This window comes from Diceros bicornis, chromosome 19 (assembly GCF_020826845.1).
Source record: "Diceros bicornis minor isolate mBicDic1 chromosome 19, mDicBic1.mat.cur, whole genome shotgun sequence".
NCBI lineage: Eukaryota > Metazoa > Chordata > Mammalia > Perissodactyla > Rhinocerotidae > Diceros > Diceros bicornis.
Genome location: NC_080758.1, coordinates 4,082,621 through 4,102,054, shown reverse-complemented (window position 1 = coordinate 4,102,054; position 19,434 = coordinate 4,082,621). Strand labels below are relative to the sequence as shown.

The window sequence follows — 19,434 nt, the reverse complement described above, 5'->3', positions numbered from 1 at the left end:
TACACTCTCATCTGTCACTTGGTCATCAGAAATTTGTTAAAATATCGTCAATTTTCTCTTTCCTCCTAGTCTTCTCTCACCACTCTTTCAGAGATGAGAGCAGTCAGCTGGAAAACTCCTTAAATATCTTCTGTCACTCCATTTCCATACTCTGGATTTCATACAAATGTTAGTCATATGTAAACACTGTGTATCCACAGTAAGGACGTCGTTCTCTTGGAGAGCCAGAAAGTGAGTTGTTTTATGAAACATCTCTAATTTAGTAAATTTTCTTTTTAAACAGGGAAACTCTACAATAGTCATTTCTTTGCCTGTGAAAATTGTAGAGAAAGGAAATCAAGAGACCGTTCTTCACCTCTGGGAAACTCTATTTGCCCTTACTAATGTTCTTTATTTTTTCAAAATTGTGATGGCCATGGAAGAGAATGTGGCAGCTCGAATGCCTGTTGGACTGGATCTCTTAACACTATGATTCTTGTTTTCCTAATGTCAAATTGCAGAATTTTAAAGTGGACAGTGGATTGTCTGAGTTTTCAAAGCCTCCTTCTACCTGATAGCGAAAGGAAAATTGGGCTCAGAGTTGGGAGCATAATCAGCAGAAGGGCACACCCAGCTACCGTGTCTTTGCTCTGAATTAAGGAAGTTTCAGCCAGAGAAAGTGGTCATTTCCAGCTAGGCTGTTCTTTTATTGCTGTGTGTTAGGTGTGTGATTCCAAAGTTATTCCCCTTTCTAAGACAAGTCCAAGTGTCATTCCGATTGTGATGCTGCCTAGACGATTGCCAGGGTCCCTATTTTAGGACTTGGTTCTTTGGCCCCCATGGCTGCAACCATGTCAGTGAATGTGTTTGGCCAAATCTTCTTAACCAGGTTGGAAACTTGGCCGGCTTTGCCTTCCATAGGGTGCTCTTTCTGTGGCCAAAGAAGCCAATACGTGTTATTTTCTACATGCTTGAGGCCTTGGCTCCCTCGGACTTCAGGCAGGCCACGGAGTGACAGACCTGCCTCTCTGTGGGAATTTGCAGGATGTCTAATCAGATGGAAATCTCACCTGTGTGCACGACTGGCTTTGGCAGTTAGATGGTGCAGAAAACCAGATCTGCCTGGGCTTCTCTTGTCTACAGGGTGACCACCAGCAGCATCTTGCTTGCTGTGAGCCCATTGTCTTCTGGTTGGATTGCTTTGGGTTGGATCAGTTTCTCTTGACCCCAAAAAGGAAATCATGGTGGTGTATTGTACTCAGTGCTGCATAGGAGACCATTTGGAGACATAAACCTTGTACTCCAGGGGCTTTCTATGTGCATCTGTGGATCATTCATTCATTCATTCCTTCTCTCACCCCATACCTATTTTTCATTTACTGTGTGCCAGGAACTGTGCAAGGCAGTGGGGTTATGGGGTGACTAGGAGACAGTTCCGCCCTTGGGGGCCTTGCAGTCTAGAGGGAGAGACAGACACTGAACAAGAAATGACACACAGGAGTGTGTGAAGGAGCTCAGGAGGTGGTGGGGCACTTAGCAGGGAGACTTGACCTCGCCTGGGGTGGGGGCAGGGCAGAGGTGGTTTTGCAGGGAAGCAGCTTTTACCCTGAGACCCCTGGGAGAAGTAATATTCCCCAGATGTGGAGTGAGAGCTGGGAAATGAAAGAAGGGGTGGGAGAGTGTTCAGGCAGAGGGAACAGTGTGTGCGGGGTCCTGAGGGGAGCGAGCAGGGCGTTTCTGTGAAACTGAGGCCATGCGTCTGGAGGGTGGGGAGGTGGATGATGTGGAGAAGCAGGTGGGGCCACATCATGGGCGCTTTGTAGCTATGTGAAGGAATCTGGATTTTATCCTAAAAACAAGGGAGAGGATGTTGAAAGGTGTTAAGTAGGGGAGTGAGACAGTTAGATCTGCGTTTTTAAGAGATCCCTCTGGTGCAGAAAGGGCTAGATGGGGCCAGGTGGGTGGAGGGAAGGGAGACTTGCTTGCAGACACCCAGCCAGGAGGTGCTGGGCATGGGGTCCTGGCCTGGGAGTGGGACGTGGGGTGGAGGGATCTGGAGTAACCTCGAGTTATTTAAGAGGTAAACTTCATGTGACTTGGTGATGGAATTGATAGGGAGGGTGAAGGAGACTGTATGAGTTTCCTGGAGCTGCCATGACAAATAAGCACAAACTAGTGGCTTAAAACAACAGAAATGTATGGTCCCATAGTCCTGGAGGCCAGAATTCCAAAATCAAGGTGTTGGCAGGACCGTGCTCCCTCTGATGGCTCTAGGGAAGGATCCTTCCTTGCCTCTTCCAGGTACTGGTGGCTCCTGGCAATGTTTGTTGTTCCTTCGCTTGTAGCTGTATCACTCCAGTCTCTGCCTCCATCTTTACATTGCTTCTCTTTGTGTGTCTCTGTGTGCCTCCTCCTCTTAAGAAGGACACTAGTCATTGGATTTAGAGCCCACCATAATGCAGGATGATCTCATTTTGTGTCTGCAAAGACTCTCTTTCTAAATAAGGTCTCATTCTGAGGTTCCAGGTAGACATGAATTTTGGGGGACATTATTCAACCCCCTACAGAGAGGGAGAAGGAGTTGTTAAGGATGGCTCCAGATTTCCTGCTTGAGCAACTGGGTGCATATGTAGGACAGAGGGACACTGGCATATAGCCATCAGGACTGCTGACCTGGGAACACACATTGATGTGTGCGTAGGTGATGTGACAGGACCTAGTGAGAGCCTTGGTTCACCTCAGGTTAACTTTTTTTTTTTTACACAAGTGAGCCTGACAGCCTTTCAGCTCACCCTTTCTTAGTGAAGCTGTTCTGTTAAACTGACGTGTGGACTGTTGGCTCAACTTAGTAAAGGCTGTGTACTTTTTAAAAAATTTATTATTTTATTGAGGTCACATTGGTTTATAACATAAATTTCATGTGTGCATCATTATATTTTGCCTTCTGTAAAGACTCCTCAGGGCCCTCCACCACCACAAGTCTAGTTGCCATCTGTCACCGTACAAATGTGCCCTTTTACCCCTTTTACCCTCCCGCACCTCCTTTCTCCTCTGGTAACCACCAATCTGTTCTCCATGTCTATGTGTGTGTTTGTGGTTGTTGTTTTAGCTTCCACATAGGAATGAAATCATATGGTATTTGACTTTGTCCATCTGACTTATTTCACTTAGTACCTTCAAGGTCCATCCATGTTGTCACAAATGGCAAGATGTCATTTTTCTTTATGGCTGAGTAGTATTCCATTGTATTCCATACTTTCTTTCTCCCGTCATCCATTGAGGGGCGCTTAGGTTGTTTCCCAGTCTTGGCTATTGTGAATAATACTGCAGTGAACAGAGGGGAGCATATATCTTTTCAAATTAGTGTTTTTGTGTTCTTTGGATAAATACTCAGGAATGGAATAACTGGATCATATGGTAGTTCTATTTTTAATTTTTTCAGGAATTTCCATATTCTTTTCCGTAGTGACTGCACCATTTTACATTCCTGCTAGCAGTGTATGAGGTTCCCTTTTCTCCACATCTTCTCCAACACTTGTTATTTCTTGTTTTTTTTTTTAAATAATAGCCATTCTGATGGGCATGAGATGATATCTCATTGTGATATTGATTTACATTTCTCTATTAGTTAGTGATGCTGAACATCTTATGTGCCTGTTGGCCGTCTGTATATCTTTGGAAATATGTCTATTCATATCCTCTGTCCTTTTTTTGTGAGAAAGATTAGCCCTGAGCTAACATCTGTTGCCAATCCTCCTCTTTTTTGCTGAGGACAATTGGCCCTGGGCTAACATCTGTGCCCATCTTCCTCTACTTTGTGTGGGACGCCGCCACAGCATGGCTTGACAAGCAGTACATCAGTACGCACCCGGGGTCTGAACCTGTGAACCCTGGGCCGCTGAAGCAGAGTGCGCCCTTAACTGCTACGCCGCCAGGCCAGCCCCTCCTCTGTCCAGTTTTTAATCAGGTTGTTTTCTTTGTTGTTGAGTTGTGTGAATTCTTTATATAGTTTGGATATTAACGCCTTATCAGATATATGATTTGCAAATATCTTCTCCCAGTTGGTAGGTTTTCTTTTCATTTTGTTGATGGTTTCCTATGCCCTACAGAAGCTTTTTAGTTTGATGTAGCTCCATTTGTTAATTTTATCTTTTGTTTCCCTTGCCTGAGGAGACATGATATTCAAAAAGATACTGCTAAGAACTATGTTAAAGAGTATACTGCGTATTTTCTTTTGGAGTGTTGTGGTTTCAGGTCTTACATTCAAATATTTGCTCCATTTGGAGTTAATTTTTGTGTATGGTGTAAGACAATGGTCTACTTTCATTCTTTTGCATGTGGCTGTCCAGTTTTCCCAGCACCATTTATTGAAGAGACGAGAGTTTCTCCATTGTATGTTCTTGGCTCGTTTCTTGAAAATTAGCTGTCCATAGATGTGAGGGTTTATTTCTGGGCTCTCAATCCTGTTCCCTTGATCTGTGTGTCTGTTGTATACTTTAATAGTGTGATGACCACTGAGACCTTGCACAGTGCCGAGCTCAATGTTGTGTGCTGGGAGGGCCTTGGCTCTGTGGCCCGGCTGACCTGGGCTCTCAGTGCTAACCAGCTCTGCTAACACTTTCTAGCTGTGTGGCCTTGGGGAGGCCTCTGAGCTTCTCTGAGCTTCAGTTGCTTCCTTTGTACAGTGGGGATGAAAACAGTTACGAACAGGGCTCTGGAAAGAATCACAGAATGCTTGAAAGTGCTTGACAAAGAACCAGTCTTTTTTAAGTTTTGTTTTTACTTTTAAGACAAGGAATTATGTTGAAGGATTATTTTATATTCTACCAAATACATCACAGGATAGTGTCCATGGTTATATGATGCTTCTTGAAACTTCCACCTTACTGTTTAGTGTAAGTTATTGACAAGTACTTGTTTTCTTGTGATTTTCTTCCTTTCCTAAACACTCGGGAGAGAAAAATCCAACTTAATTGTAGATTCTTATTTATTAAGCATATACTTTATTAGTAGACTGGGAAAACAGTGGTTGATGGATAAGTAATAAGCAGATGGGTAAGAAAAACAATAAGCTTTCCCCACAGAAAGAGGGCAAGGACGTGAAAAATCCACAAAAGGAGCAATGATAAGGAAGAACTTTAATTTTGAGAGATGTCGGCAGTACAGTTGTTATCTTTCTTCCTTCAGCAACCCACCTCCAAGGCCGTACCCTTGACCCCTGTGTCAGGCAGAATGGCTCTTCCTCCAGAATTAAACTCAAGCAGCCAGCTCTCAGGTACAGTCCTGCCTGTCCCCAACCAGGCCTGGCCTCACTCTCCATTGGATCATGGCCTTGACCCATGGCCCCCGTCCCAAACCTCTGAAAATCCTTCTCTCCTGGTTCCAGGGAGCTGGCTCCTTGTTGATGGCAGAAATCACATGACCATGCTTATCCATCCCCCAACCCTCAGCCAAGGCCAAAGGCCTGCTCCCCTATCCTCTTGTATATCCCAGCATCGCAAAGTTGTTAAGACTTTCGTTCAAGTCTCACCTCCATCACTTACTGGAAGCACCACACATCTTCTGCCAACCATCTGGATGCCATCTTTCACACGTCAGCTTCCAGAATCTAACCTTCTCTGTGAAGCCTTCTGCCCCGATTCATCAGAGGAGAGTGAATGTCCCTCTGTTAACCGTCGCAGTCTGGATGTAGAGTTCCCCTGGCCACTTCCACATTCTCAATCCTCACGTGTGCATTATGTGCTTGCTCTCACCTCCTGTCCTAAGAGTATAATACGCTTACTTTGCACCTGGTTCATTTTGTTTTATTTTATAATCAAATAAAAGGATTTATTTCAAGTAGTCTGAATTGAAGTTCCATTTCCAAAATTGCAGGTATTAGCAGTGTTTCAATAGAATACCCACTCTAGAAAAATTTACTTAACTGGTCCTCCTTCTTTTGGATATTTTTAATGCTTCAAGATTTTTGGTATGATTACTAATAAAGCAATAAAGCCTTTGTGCATGTGGTGTTCTCTGTATTTAGAATTCTTTCTTCAGGACAGATTCTGAGACGTGAATTTAAGAAGTTAACTGTTTTATGCCTCTTGAAAAATAATGCAGAATTGCCATTCTGAAGGGTGTGCTGATTTACAGTGTTACTAGCAATACACAAAGGTGTCTGATTTCCCCGAACCCCCACGAGGTCTGGGAAACAGGATAGAAAATCAACTGGGGACGAGCAGAGAACCTGAAAGTGCTTCGTGCCCAGCTGAAGTCAAAATGAATTTGCCATGGAGCGTGGTATTGTGATTTTTCTACAGCGGCTTTTAAGCTATCTGCTTGGGAGCAGAAATGAGAAAAGCAGATGGCAGGAACAAGGAGGTTGTGGGGGAGGTCAGGGGAGTCACCGGTTCAAGTGTTAGCTGGACACGCTGACCGTGGGGGCCCAGGTTGAACTGGATGGAAAATAACACCTGGGAGGAGCTGGCTGAGGGGCTGAGAGCAGCGAGGAGAGCCTGGGTGGACTTGAGGGCCGTAGATGGAAGGATGGGAGGTTTGGGTGGAGGTGAGACATGGGGGCTTCACATTTTCAGTTGGGGGGCAGATCTAGGGGCAAGCCATCTGCATGTTGGCCATGGTCACGGTGATTGGAGGTGGGGTTGGTGTTGAGAACATCAAGGACTCATGATGCCCAGGGGCTGGGCTGGTCCTCACGTGGGCTCGGGGCTGTCTGGGTGATGGTTGGGAAGAGACTGAAGCTGGCTGGTGGGGGCCAGTGGGCCTGGGGGAGTGGCCAGGGTGAGGGCGATGATGGGCAGAGGTGAGGACTGGTAGGACTAACTGCAGGTCCTGAGCTTCCAAAGAGGAGGAATGTTGAACAAAGGTGGTGGGGACATGGGGTGACCTGGGTAGAGGATCACAAAGACGAATCCGATGCACAGTGGCTCTGAACACAGGGCTGAGGGAGCAGGGAGGAGGGCCTCCACTGTGAGAGGAGAAGGAAATCTCTGACAGTTCAAGTGTGGACGTAGATAAAATGGACCTGCTGTGGGGGTGTTGTTGTTGGAAGTTTGGAGGTTCTTGGGGCCCAGTGGAACCAGGTCTAGAGGGGGCTCAGCAGAGGTAGTCGGAGTGAGGATGAAGGCCTGGACCCTGGGGTGGAGGGGGTTGTGTGGGTCTGCTTAGCTTCCAGCCACCCACTGGACACGCCTCCTGGAACAGTCTGAGCTGATTCTCTCTCACCTGGGCTTTCTCTGGCTGCAGAGACTGGAGAGCTTTCTATCAGATCACCCTAAACCCATGGAAACATGCAGAGGTGGGCTCGAATGTGCTCGTGTGTGAAGGTGCCTCATACGAGTAAAGCACCGTGCAGATACTGAGCGTTCCTGTGTTGGACATTCCGCATCTCTTCCCTACCCTAGACCTGCCCCTTAATGATCTGCCACAGCCACAGCCCCACGTGCCGCACGTTCCTGCCCTCTCCCACCCCTGACTGAACAGGGCCTCCTGGTTCTATTTCACAGGAATATAGAGGTGGGTGTAGGGTCCCAGGGATAATCGAAGTGTGCAGAGTGGGAAGGTCAGGAGGATTCAGGGTCTGAGGCCGCCATTTTGTGACAGGTACGTTGAGCTATGGCAGGTAGAATAGAAGGGGCTGGATTGCAGAGAGGCAGAGAGAGGGACAGAGAGACATATGGAGACAGAGTGAGAGAGAAAGAGACAGAGAGACAGACACAGAGACAGGGAGACAGAGAAACAGGCACAGAGACAGACAGAGTGAGAAAGAAACAGAGAGAGATACAGACCTGAATCCCAAGTGTAGACTGAGGCAGGGCAAGGAGCCATTGTGCCCAGAGAGGATGTGAAGGGGTAAGCCTGGGTGGCCAGGTCCTGTGAGATCTGGTTGTCCTTCTCCCATCACCCCCTGTCCACTTGAGCTGGTCTGAGTGGGTTTCTGGTCCTTACGTGATGTGACCTCTAAAATAACAACTCCTGTTACTATCACACAAAATCACACTTTATCATCACACTTACAGTTACTGTTGAGCCGCATCCATTGACCACTGTGGAAACCCACTCCTGGGGAGTGATGCCTGAGGTTGCCCAGCGAAGGCATAAACAGTGCTGATGGTTCGGACAAGTAAAATGGACACAGACCACTTGGAGAATTGGGCTCAGCAGAAGAGCCTCAGTAGCTCAGGTGACAATATTCTATCATTAAGAAGGCTCCAAGTTGTCGTTTAGAGCTCTCTCTCCTGCCTCGGGATGGGCTAACCACAGAGCACGGGGAAGGTGAGGCTGAGATGTGAACCCAAGTCAGAAGCGAACATCAAAAACCAGCCAGCCACCCAACAGAAGCCCTGAAGAGCATAGCTGCCCAGTGGATGTTGGGCTCACACGCTACCAGCACCCACAACAGCGGCCACCAGGAATGCCTTCCGTGGGGGCGCTTTGCTCTGGTGTGTGCTGTGCCCGCCAGTCTCTGCTACCCCACACCCAGCCCGTCTCTTTCACGTACATTTCCTGCTTGCCTTCTCCCAGCCTGGGACTTGGCAACCCCTGGTCCAGGCAGTGAGGCCAGATCACGAGAACCAGTGATAGATGCTCCTAAATGTGACAGGACACGTGGTGGGAAAGAGCCAGCCCTTCTGCAATGAATTCAGCCCTCTTCATCACAAAGGGATGGCAGGAGAGGGCCTGTGACCTTCCTCTCTATCCAGAAGTGCACGTGGAATCCTGATTTCCTGTTACTCACCAGGTTTTTCTTTCAGGTCAGCCTGTGTCTTGGGTTTAGGTCTCCTCGACCACAGGAGGCTGGAGTACAGAGTTGGCTGCGTTGCCCAGCCTTCGTGCAAGGCTTCATTTCTCTCATGCTGCAGATTGCCTCTGTCTAACCAGGAGTGTGTCCTGGGAAGGTTAGCTTTGTGTGAGTCATTCAGACCCGCTCTTGCTTCAGAGTTGGGATCTTCCACTAAATTACCAGCTGGAAATAACTAGTGGGTTCTGCTGAGCCGGCCACAGCGTGTGCTGGGGAGGTTGGGCTCCTTCCTCAGTCACGGGCGGGGTTGTTGGTTTTGAGGAGGCGGGCAGACAGGTGGACAGGAGGGGCAGGTTCCCGCTACCGGCAGCAGTGATGCTCGGCAGGGTCATCGGTCTTTCTCACGGGATGCGGGGCTGCGCTTGTGCAACCCATTGCTCAGTGGCCATTTTGATTTGTTCCTGGGAACACAAAGCTCTCTCCCATCAGACATATATGCCTTCCCTTGTATGGAGGATCCCTCTTCCGTCTTAGACCTTCCTGTAGGCAACTCTGGAAATGACTTGAATGCTGAGAGAGATGGATAATTCAACTGAGTAATAAAGCTTAAGCTTTGGTATAAGACAGATGTGTTTTCAAATTCTGCCTCTCCCATGGGCTCGCTGTGTGACTTCAGCCTGGTGGCTCAACCTCTCTGAGCCTCGCTTCCCACATCTGTAAAATGGGGACACAGACTGTCTACTGCCTAGGGCTGCAGGGTGTGGCACCTGTGCAGAGCAGGTGTTCAGTAAAAACTAATGATGACAGCATGGATGACCCTGAGATTTCCCAGCATTCCACGTCTCAAAACGTTTTGCTTTTTTAACAACTGATGATGGGGTTAATTACTTGGGGATGTAAAATAATTAGTACTGCTTTCCTTGTTGCCTAATTTATACTCAAGATGTAGCTTCCAGATTGGGAGAATCTGACCCGTGGATGAGCTGCCTTGAAATTTTCCTTTTCTTTTTTTTTGTATTAACAGCTTTATTGAAATATAGTTCACATACCATAAAATTCACCCATTGAAAGTGTCCAGTTCCATGGTTTTTAGAATTCACAGAGTTGTGCAACCATCACCATAATCAATTTTAGAACATTTTTATCACCCCCGCCCCCCTGCCCCCCCAGAAAGGAACCCTGGGCCCGTTAGGAATCACTCCCCATCCCCCTCCCTCCAGCCCCTTGCAATCACTAATCCTCTTTCTGTCTCTATAGATTTGTCTATTCTGGACATTTCCTATAAATGGAATCATACAATATGTAGCTGTTATGATTGGCTTCTTTCATCTCGCATAATGATTTTTGAGGTTCGTCCATGTTGTGGCATGTATCAGAACTTCATTCTTTTTCATGGCTGAGTAATATTCCATTGTATGGATGCACCATATTTTGTTTATTCATCCATCAGTTGGTGGACATTTGGGTTGTTCCTATTAAGTTTTTCAACCTGAGTTGCCTTTCACAACATTCTCATTTTGATATCTCTGTCAGCCTCAATTGTAAGGTTCATTAGTTCATCTCTGTATGTCCAGCAAATATTTATGGAGCACGTGGTACGTTCTGAGTGCTCTGAGAGGCACTTTTGCTGTCAACTAGACAGATGAGACCCTCCTGTAATGGGGAGGCACGTTTTAGTGACCAGTATACAAACAGATGTGTGGTACAGTGTCAGATGGTGATGAATGCCGGGAGGAAGGTCAAGCCGGCTAAGGGAAGCGAGAGTGAAAAGGTCTGTTTCCCACGTGGTTGTTAGGGAAGGCCTCTCGGAGGAGGGGGTGTGACCAGAGCCACACCAGTGGAGTTCACTGGTCTGGGTCAAGTTCAGAGATGGGTGGATTATGTTGAGCCTTCAAAGGGCTGGACATGGGGCAGAATTTTGAGGCAGAAGGCCCTTTGACCCCTGTTAAACAGCCTCCTGTGTGGTCTATATCAAGTGTCCTTAACACTGTCAAGTATAAAGGGCAACAACTTAGACACACGCTTCCACCACCTTGTGTTCTCGATGGTGTGGATGCCTCCATGTTTCCTCTGCATTTGGCCTTGTCAGGAGCGAGGAAATGAGGATGGGCATTTGCTGGTGTGAGCACTTTCAGGCCCGCATCCTGGGGGGCTGGTGTTAAGGATACCTTCCTGACGTTGGGGAGCACAGTCTCCAAATGCGTGCTCAGGGCCTTTGTTTGTTGGGGCTCCGACAGCGCATGACGCGTGTGTTTAGGGCCTGCCCCACACACCGTCTTCTGTTGTGATTAGTTGTTTACAGGTCCGTAGCCCCGGATGGTCTTGTGGTTCCTATCTCCAAGATACCACCCACATCTGTCCAGTTATTCCCATCCTCGCTGCCCTCTCCCCGCCTAGCCCACCAGCTCCTGTGCCTGCAGAAGGGCAGCGGCTGCCCGCCTGTTCTTCTGCGTCTACTCTGCAGTCTCGTATTCTTGCTCCCAGGCCGCAGATGGAAGGTGTACTTTGCGCATCCCTGTGCCCTTGCTTTCTGGGTGACCTTGAGGGGCTGCCCCGCCACCCGGCAGCTCCTCCCTCGGTCCAGTCGGAGAGAACATTTGGTTCCAGGGGTAGCCACGTGGTTCTCATTTTATTTACTCCGAGCTTTTTTCATTTAGCTTCAATTTCCAACATGAAAAATCATAAGTGCCAACTTATGGGGGCGTGGGGCATTTCCAGAATATTTGGGCTTCCTTGGGCCTTCCTTAAGTGGCTTCCTTGGCCTGGGCCAGTGGGAGCCTTGGCCGTCCGCACGTTTCATGATATGGTCAGGGGCCGCTCCGTGCCGGGAGCACCTCCCCTCCTTGCCAGGGAGGGTCAAAGGGAGACTGGCAGTTTCCATGGGCTCTGATTCCTCCTGTCTCTCACGCCTGGGGGAAGCCACAGAGTCTAGAGGCGGCCCAGGGACACGGCTCAGCCCTGCTCCTCTCTAAATCGTGGAAAGGAAGGACAGAACCCCGAGGTCCAAAACAGTAGTCTGTGGGCCGAGTTTAGCCCATAGTCTTGGTTGGTTTGGCTTGAACGGGGTGTGTGTGTATGTGTGTGTGTAATTGAACGAACATTTAGAAGTTGGGGGATTTCACACAAACATCCACATTTTCTGGCGTGGCGTGCACACCGCAGCGCCTCTGGCAGTGCTGGGCTGCCAGACTGTACGTTCCAGGGGGATGAGGTCGTCCGTCTGTGTGTTCACTGCTTTGTCTCCAGGGCCTAAAGCCGCGCTTGGAGGTGTGGGGCTATGCGTGTAAACGGAAGAACAGATGGCTGAGTGGTGGTCGCCCACGTTGGGCGGGACCTGCCCTGTCCAGTTCGGCAAAGCCCCCAGCCCCCCCCACCAGCTGCATGGAGAACTCACAGCTGGTTCACCTTTGCTCACCTGTGGACCCAGCCTGGCCTCTCAGTAACACCGTAGGCATCAGGTGTGGCCATAAAGTATCCTCTTCTATTCTAAAATGTGGCCCCTCAGATGTAAATGCTTCCTGAGATTCTGCCATGAGGAAGCCTGCGTGCCTGTGACCACGGCTTTGAGGAGTGCCCACAGTCTAGAGGGGTCAGGCGATGTTATTTGCTGCCCTCTCCCAGGGGAGTGCCCACAGCGTAAATGTCTGTGCGGTGTGAACAAGAAGGGATGCTCGGTGGGCAGCAGTTCTCCTTTGTTACACAGAGACCCCAGTAAGTGGCAAAGGCACACAGCCACTTCCAGACACCACTGTATTCTTCCGTCTGGAGCAGCGGTTCTCCCATGGGGGTGGCTGTGGCGATGTCTGGAGACATTTTTGGTTGTCACAACTGAGAGGGGAAGTTCTGTTGGCATCAAGTGGGTAGAGAGCAGGGATGCTGCTAAACACCCCCAGTGCACGGGACGGCCCCACTAGAGAATCACTTGGCCTCAAATGTTTGTGGTTGCCGAGGCTGAGAAGCCCTGCTCTAGAGCCACAGTGCCCTGGGTGCTAGTCCCAGCTCTGTGCTTTGTCACAGTATGCCATTGACCTGTCGCCTCCCTGAGCCTCAGTTTCCTGTCTCCAAAATTTGGATGATGGTGATGCCCACCTGGCACGCGATGTGGGGTTGTAAAGGAGATAACCTGCATAGGGCAGTCGGGGAGTGTAGCTCTGACTTTCAGGGAGGCAGTAGTCATTGAGGTTAAGACCTTGCGCATGGAATCTAGCGCTCTGCTGCATGTTAACTGTGACCTCAGGCGCGTGACCTGTCCTCGCTGAGCCTCAGTTTCCTCACCTGGGGTGAGGAGTGCACCCCCTGGGATGTGAGGATTACATGGGACCGTGCCTGTACTTGGCACATGGAACGTGATGATCCGTGTGAGCAGCGCCATGCTGCCTCTCCTCCCCAAGGATCCTGGCTCTCCACAGATACAACTGCACTTTGAACTACAGCTCCCGGCCTCCCCCCACCCGCTCCACCATCTCTGTTCCTAACGTGAGTCGGGTAAATCCACTGCCTGACCCACACACTCCAGCAGGATTTAGGAAGTTCCCTGTGTCTGACCGCTGGTGGGTGGACCCCAGAGTGGCTTGCAGGGCAGTGGGGAGACAGCTGGGGGCTGCTGTGGGTTTCCAGGTGAGAGGGGAGCGTGGCTTGGTTTAGGCTGGTGTCGATGGGGTTGGTGAGGAGGGGGTGACATTGAGAGAGATCCTGGAGGTAGAGCTGAGAGGAGCTGCCCGTAGATCAGATGTGGCTGTTCCAGCAAATTGTGAGGTATCTGAGGGCAGCTCACTTCACTTATGTCTCCAACGTCTGAATCAATATGGTTTGTGGATTTAAATAAACTTGGAGCTTTTGGGGCATCTTTCTGGGACAATCCTAATTCATTTGTCGTCTTCTCATGATTTATGTGTCAGTGTGGCAGGAATGTCCCAAGACTGGGTTCCACTCTCCACCTGCTGCCTTGCTGAGCCTCTTTGGGCCTCAGTTTCCCCATCTGTAGCATGGGGATAGAATCTCTCCCTCCTTGGCCTCTTGTGAGAATTCAGAGAGACCTGATGTTGGAAGTCCCCAGCAACGTGGTGGGCTCCTAAAATACAGATGGGAGGACTCTGCTAATGGTCGTCTTCATGAAGGCTAGTCCGGGCGCTGACTGCCTCCTGGGCCCCTGGCCCTGTGCTAAGCAGAGTGCCTGTGGTTGACCCCCTGTGGCTCAGTGACTTGGCTGGGGGTCACAGCCTGGGTTCTGTCATACCTGCTCCCAGCTGGGTTCTGAGGCTCTGCACGTGGCGAGCACTCAGTTGGTTTGGGGGTTCCCCGAACCAGGCGGCTGCGATGGCGCTGCTGGGAGGATCAGGACTTGCACCCGGCCTTGCTTGCTGCTCCCTTGGGACTGTCTCTGAGCTGGGACAGTGACTCAGGGCCCCCGGATGTTGGCACCTCAGAGCTGCAGATGGTCACACCCAGGCCTGGGGTCAGACAGAGGGGGTTTCTGTCGCCCTCCCCAGCCACCTCCCAATGGGTGGCCTTGGGCAGCTCACTCTACCTCTCTGAGCCTCAGTTTCCCTACTGGACAGAGGGGTCATAGAAGGGCCTGCCCTTGGGACCGTCCTGAGTGAGGGTGAGACCAGGAGAAGCTGCAAGGTCTGGCAGTGCCTGGCAGAGAGAGCTCTGCACCTCAGTGGCCTGGGAGCCTCGTGCTGCCTGCAGAACTGCCTTGAACGTGAATCAAGGGAAAGTAAACTGTTGAAACCTCCATGCTCTGCTCTCAGTCGAGATGCCAGACCTCCGTTCTCCTTATGCGGAAAAGGGGCAGAAATCGGCCACCAAGCTCGGCTGTAAGTGCCCGGGCTGGCTCCTCTGGGCCTGGGCTCGCCCCTCCCCCTCTCCCAGGTGGGACAGCGTTGGGGTGCCATTAGCAGGGCAAGGCCTCTTTTCTAAAAGGAGGAGCACCCTGTCAGTGGCTGCTGGAATTAGAGGTTTCCAGAGGGACTCCAAATGTGAAATAACTCCTGAAAAATGCTCAGAGTTAGGGTGCTTACGCTGGGGATTGTTCGGGCGAGGCCTGGCTCTCCTCTGAGCCCGGCTCTTGGGATTGCGCCCCTTGTCCCCCTCCCCACTCCACGTCTTCCTTGTCACCCCTCCACCCCCCAGCTCCTGGTTTTAAGCCTTGACTGTGTGGTAAGCACTTTGCATACCTTGTCTCAGCTCATCTCACACCAGCCCTGGGGAGGGGTATCCCCACTGTACGGTGGGGTAAACGGACGTGCAGAGGGGGGTGATGCCCTGGCTGCGATGTGGTGGAAGCAGAAGTCAGACTGGGGTCGGCCTTGCTCCTGAGTCCAGCCCGTCACCTGAGTTTACCTCCACTAGCAGGAAGGATCTGGGCCCCTCTGGGTGCACAGTGAAGCTGACTCCTGATAGCCAGAGCCTCGTCAGTCAGTTCCTGGCCCTGGACTAAGCTCTGTATGGCCTTATTACCCGCCTTTGCAGATGAGAACACTGAGGCTCAGGGAAGTAGAGTCGCTCACCCGAATTGACAGTCCTGAAGTGGTGGGGGCATGATGCAGACCCTCAGCTGCCTTTCTCCAGAGCAGAGGTTCTCACCCAGGGGCAGCTCTGCCCTCCAGGGGACGGCGCCAATGTCTGGAGACACTTTGGCTATCACAACTTGCGGTGGGGTGCGTCTGGCTCCTAGTGGGGAGAGATCAGAGTTGCTGCCAACATCCTACGATGCACAGGACAGGCCCACGACAAGAAATATGTGGCCCCAGATGTCAACAGTGCTGAGGCTGAGGAGCCCTGCTCTGGGCCCCCTGCTCACTGGGCGTTCACGGGGTGATCATGTGCTCCCACTCCTAAGCCAGCAGTAGAGGTAGCTGGAGTAGATGTTGGGGCTTCAGCTGAGCCTCTGGGGCTAACCTGCCCCTCTGTCTGCTGCCAATCCTGGGCCTGGAATAATAGGTGCAGTGAGAGTCCCGGCCTTCAGCATCTTTTGTCCTGACGTTGGGGGTCAGAATCCCGTTCTCCCTCTGTGGTTCCCCAGGGCTTGGCTCCCTGCAGCCTCCCTGATCTAAGACTGCAGCATCCGCCTCACGACTGTGCGTGGCCAAGGTGCCCTCTCCCCAAGGTCAGCATGGCAGCAGTGGGGTCAGGGCAAGGAGAGGGGAGAGCACCCCTATAGTCAGTGGGCCTTGCCTAAGGCCAGGAGAGGCTGCTGGCGCAGTGGGTCTTGTGCGTGGCGTTGAGGGCTTTGATTCTGACAATTTCTGCTGGGCTCCGGCCAGCTGCCGGCCTGGGCCGTGTCCTGACAGTGCTGGGTGACAGCGTTGGGTGGGCGCTGAGCAGAGCCGGGGGCTTGGCGGGGCCTTGTGTGGGGTGCTTGGTCCACTGAGCTGATTCCTCAGGCCCTGGGCCGCCCTCCTCACCCCCACCCCCTACCTGCACTCCTGCAACGTCTATATTTAAAAATGTTTACAGATAATAATGGTGTTCAGCCCTAGAAGGCAGACAGGAGCTTCCTGACAATTGCAGTGCTGCGCTGGCTTGGAGGTTTTCTGGGGAGCTAAGCGAGTCCTGAGCACCGCGGGAGCTCTTTGCCAGTCACTACCTCTGAGGGAGGTTTGGGGAGACAGGACCTGGGAGCCTGCAGGGAGGCAGAGTTTCCTGGGAGGAAGGGGACCTTAATTCAGAACCAATCTGTGACCATAAGGTAGGTGGAATTTCCTCAGACACCTCTAGGGGAGGGAGGGAGTGGGCATCCTTTTGGGGGGAACCTCTTAAAGGCAAAGGCTTTGCATATGTTAGCAGCAGGCCTGCCGAAGGCCAATGGCCTTTTCCCCCCTTGAATCAAATAGCCACATTTGGAGCCTGGGATGAGGGATAGGTGCTGCCCCTCTCCCCACAGATGGGTCATTTTTATGCGTCTGGTCGGTCAGGCTGGGGTTAGCCAGCAGCCCTGCGCTTCAGCCACAGAGCCCAGAGAGAGTGTTTTGTTTCCACATGAATGTTATTCTAACCTATTACCTCTTGGCTAAAAATAAAACTTCCACCTGGATGCCTTTTCATCTCCAGCTTGTAAGATGATTTCCAGGAAATAATAGATCATCATTGATGTGCATTTGACTCACAGAGTCCTATTTATTCTACAGCCAGGTTTTGTAAAAATTCAAAGTAGGAGAGGTCTCCGACAGTGGAGTTTTAAACCTTCATTTAGTGTCTGGAATAGATATTGCACTATCAGGGGTCATTATCCCTCGAGAATCTCCACAGAATCCTGGCTTGAAGGGTGGGGGTGGGGAGGAGAGTACACTTTGCTTTTCTGTGATTTTGCATTTAGTATCAATTGTGGATTTTTGGTTCTGAAAAATGGCTTGCAAGTGAGGTTGGATATGTGGAGTTGGGGCCAGAGAGAGAGATGGGGAGACTGATTCTGAGTGTTAATATGGGTCATGTGAAGTTCTTGGAAGCAAAATTGGTTCTCGGTGGTGCCCTGCTGTGTTTCTAAGCTGCAAGTTTTTGGACCTAGAGGGAAATGGTGGTTCTGGATCCCAAGGACTTCAGGAGAGGGTGGTTGTCTCAGTGCCAAACCCCCTCCCCTGGAATGCTTGCTTTCTTCTTAGGGGGAAAGGAAAAATGGTAATTTAGCAGTCCTTTTGTGGAGTGTTCTTGGTGTGTTATTCTGAGAGGATGAATTACGAAATTATGCAGATGTGTAATGATGGTAACCACTTACAAAATCTAAGAATAACAAATCATAAAAAACACCACGTTTGAAGTTCATTCAGAAATAATCAAGGGTATATTGTTTGATTAAGGAGAGGCGCAGGGAACTGTTTTCCTGGGGCCATCATTTCGTTTGTCACCTAAGTGTGACTCGCAGCAGAAGCAAACATTCTCAGTAAGACATTCTGCAAATTTGCTGCTGTTTAAGTTCACAACTTACCAGGCAAGCTAAATTAAGAAGCTCTTATGAAAATGCACTGTTTCTTTACCATAAATTATCTTCCCTGACTGAGCCACACCCATCGGTATCTTGGCAGTTTGAAGTTCTCTGTCTACTTGGAATAGATATAGACTTTTTTTCTGTATTTTTTTTAAATTAACTCTTTGATTACCAAGCAGTTCAGCCCTGAGTCAATATTATCGACTCACAGGCTGTGACTTATGGGGTTTTTAATCACATTGTTGTTACATAATGCAATAGCTTTGCTTGTGGGGTGACTGTTCATTTCGTGTATGCTCAGAACATTCTATTTTTAAACTATAAAAGATCATCCTCAGGAGCAACCTGCTCACTCCTGCCTCCCCTGGAGTCCTGTGCTTTGCATCCATCGAGTTGCGGGCATTAAGGCACACGACATATGGACAGAGCGGGCTCCTCCTGTCCAGGGCCGCCTGGGGCCTGAGGAGTGGCCAGAGGCGGTCTCTTTCTGGTCCTGGAGTTGATGAACCGGAGCCCTTAGTGCTCAGCCTTGTGGTGCTATTTTTAGCTCCCTTTCTTCAGTGCCTCTTGACATAATTTGACATGTCACAGCTGAATCCCATGTATCTGCAGAGGTTACTGTGTTCTGCAATCTGTGTTTTGTGGGGCGGAAATAGTCTTTACCTGAGCGTATTGCATTGTTATTACTCAGGCGGGAAGTTAAGATATTACCAATTAGCGTCAAAAGATGCATACAAAATAAAATCTATCGTTTTATTTTGTTTCTGTGCTAATTTCCCTGGCCATGAGCACCTGGAGGGGAAGAACTTTCTTCCAGCTGCTAGCCCAGAGAGCAGAGAGCAGTGGGGTTCAGATTTTTCCGCATCAGAATCCCCGTCACACCAGCCATTGCAGGGCCCCCCTGCAGAGTTTCTGATTCTGCACGTCTCGGGTGGGCGTGCGAATTGCGTCTCTAACATGTTCCCAGGTGAGGCTGCGGGTCAGGTGCCACTCTGGGAATCACTCATGTAGGTCACAGTGGAGGTCAGTAAATATTTAGGGGTGGGAGAGGCCTGAATCCAGAGAGCCACTCAGATGGCAGAACAGGAGATTTTCTGTGGGTTGTGTATCCTGGTCACGTGGTTGAAGATGAACTTGATGGGAAAAGAACTTGAGGTTAAATAAAAACTTTATTTAATAATAGGCGCTGGGTATTAGATGAACGAGGGAATTATTCTTGATGGGTTAGATGTGGTAATGTTATTTTAGGGGGATGAGAGCTGAACTGTTTGGGGTGAAGTTTTGGGACTTTCCACAACTTACTCTGAGATGGTTCAGTGGTGCCCACAGTCTCTAATAGAAGCATGTGTGTGAACATATGAGGCACATACAGCTAAATATTATCAAGTGCTGAACCCCGGGGTGTTCGTTGTACTATTCTTAATCCTTTTCTGTAAGCTCAAAAATCATGTTACCGTGTTAGAAACAATAATAGGGCTTAGCACGCAGCCTTTCTTTTGTGTGTGTGCATAATAGTGGGTACATCGTGATGGCATGCGTGTTTAGAGCTAAGTTGCTCTGGGCGTATCAGGCGTATATGTGGACACACACACACACGAACACACACAGACTGAAATGATGTCCGTCGTAGTTACAGTTAGTCATTGGGGTACGATTATGTGCCTGGCCCATGTCTCTTTGGGGTTGTCTTCCTACTGCTGGTATGAAGTTCTCTCCTGGAGCTAGGTCTAAAACTGTGTCGGCTCTTCCCTGACATGCATGCTCCCTACTTCAGTTGTCTCCCTGTGAA

At 49.9% G+C, this 19,434-nt stretch overlaps 1 protein-coding gene across 2 annotated transcripts in view; it reads left to right on the top strand.

The window, feature by feature from the left end:
* PHACTR3 (phosphatase and actin regulator 3) overlaps positions 1–19,434 on the top strand; it is a 245,211-nt gene that overhangs the window by 69,510 nt on the left and 156,267 nt on the right. The window lies entirely within an intron of this gene.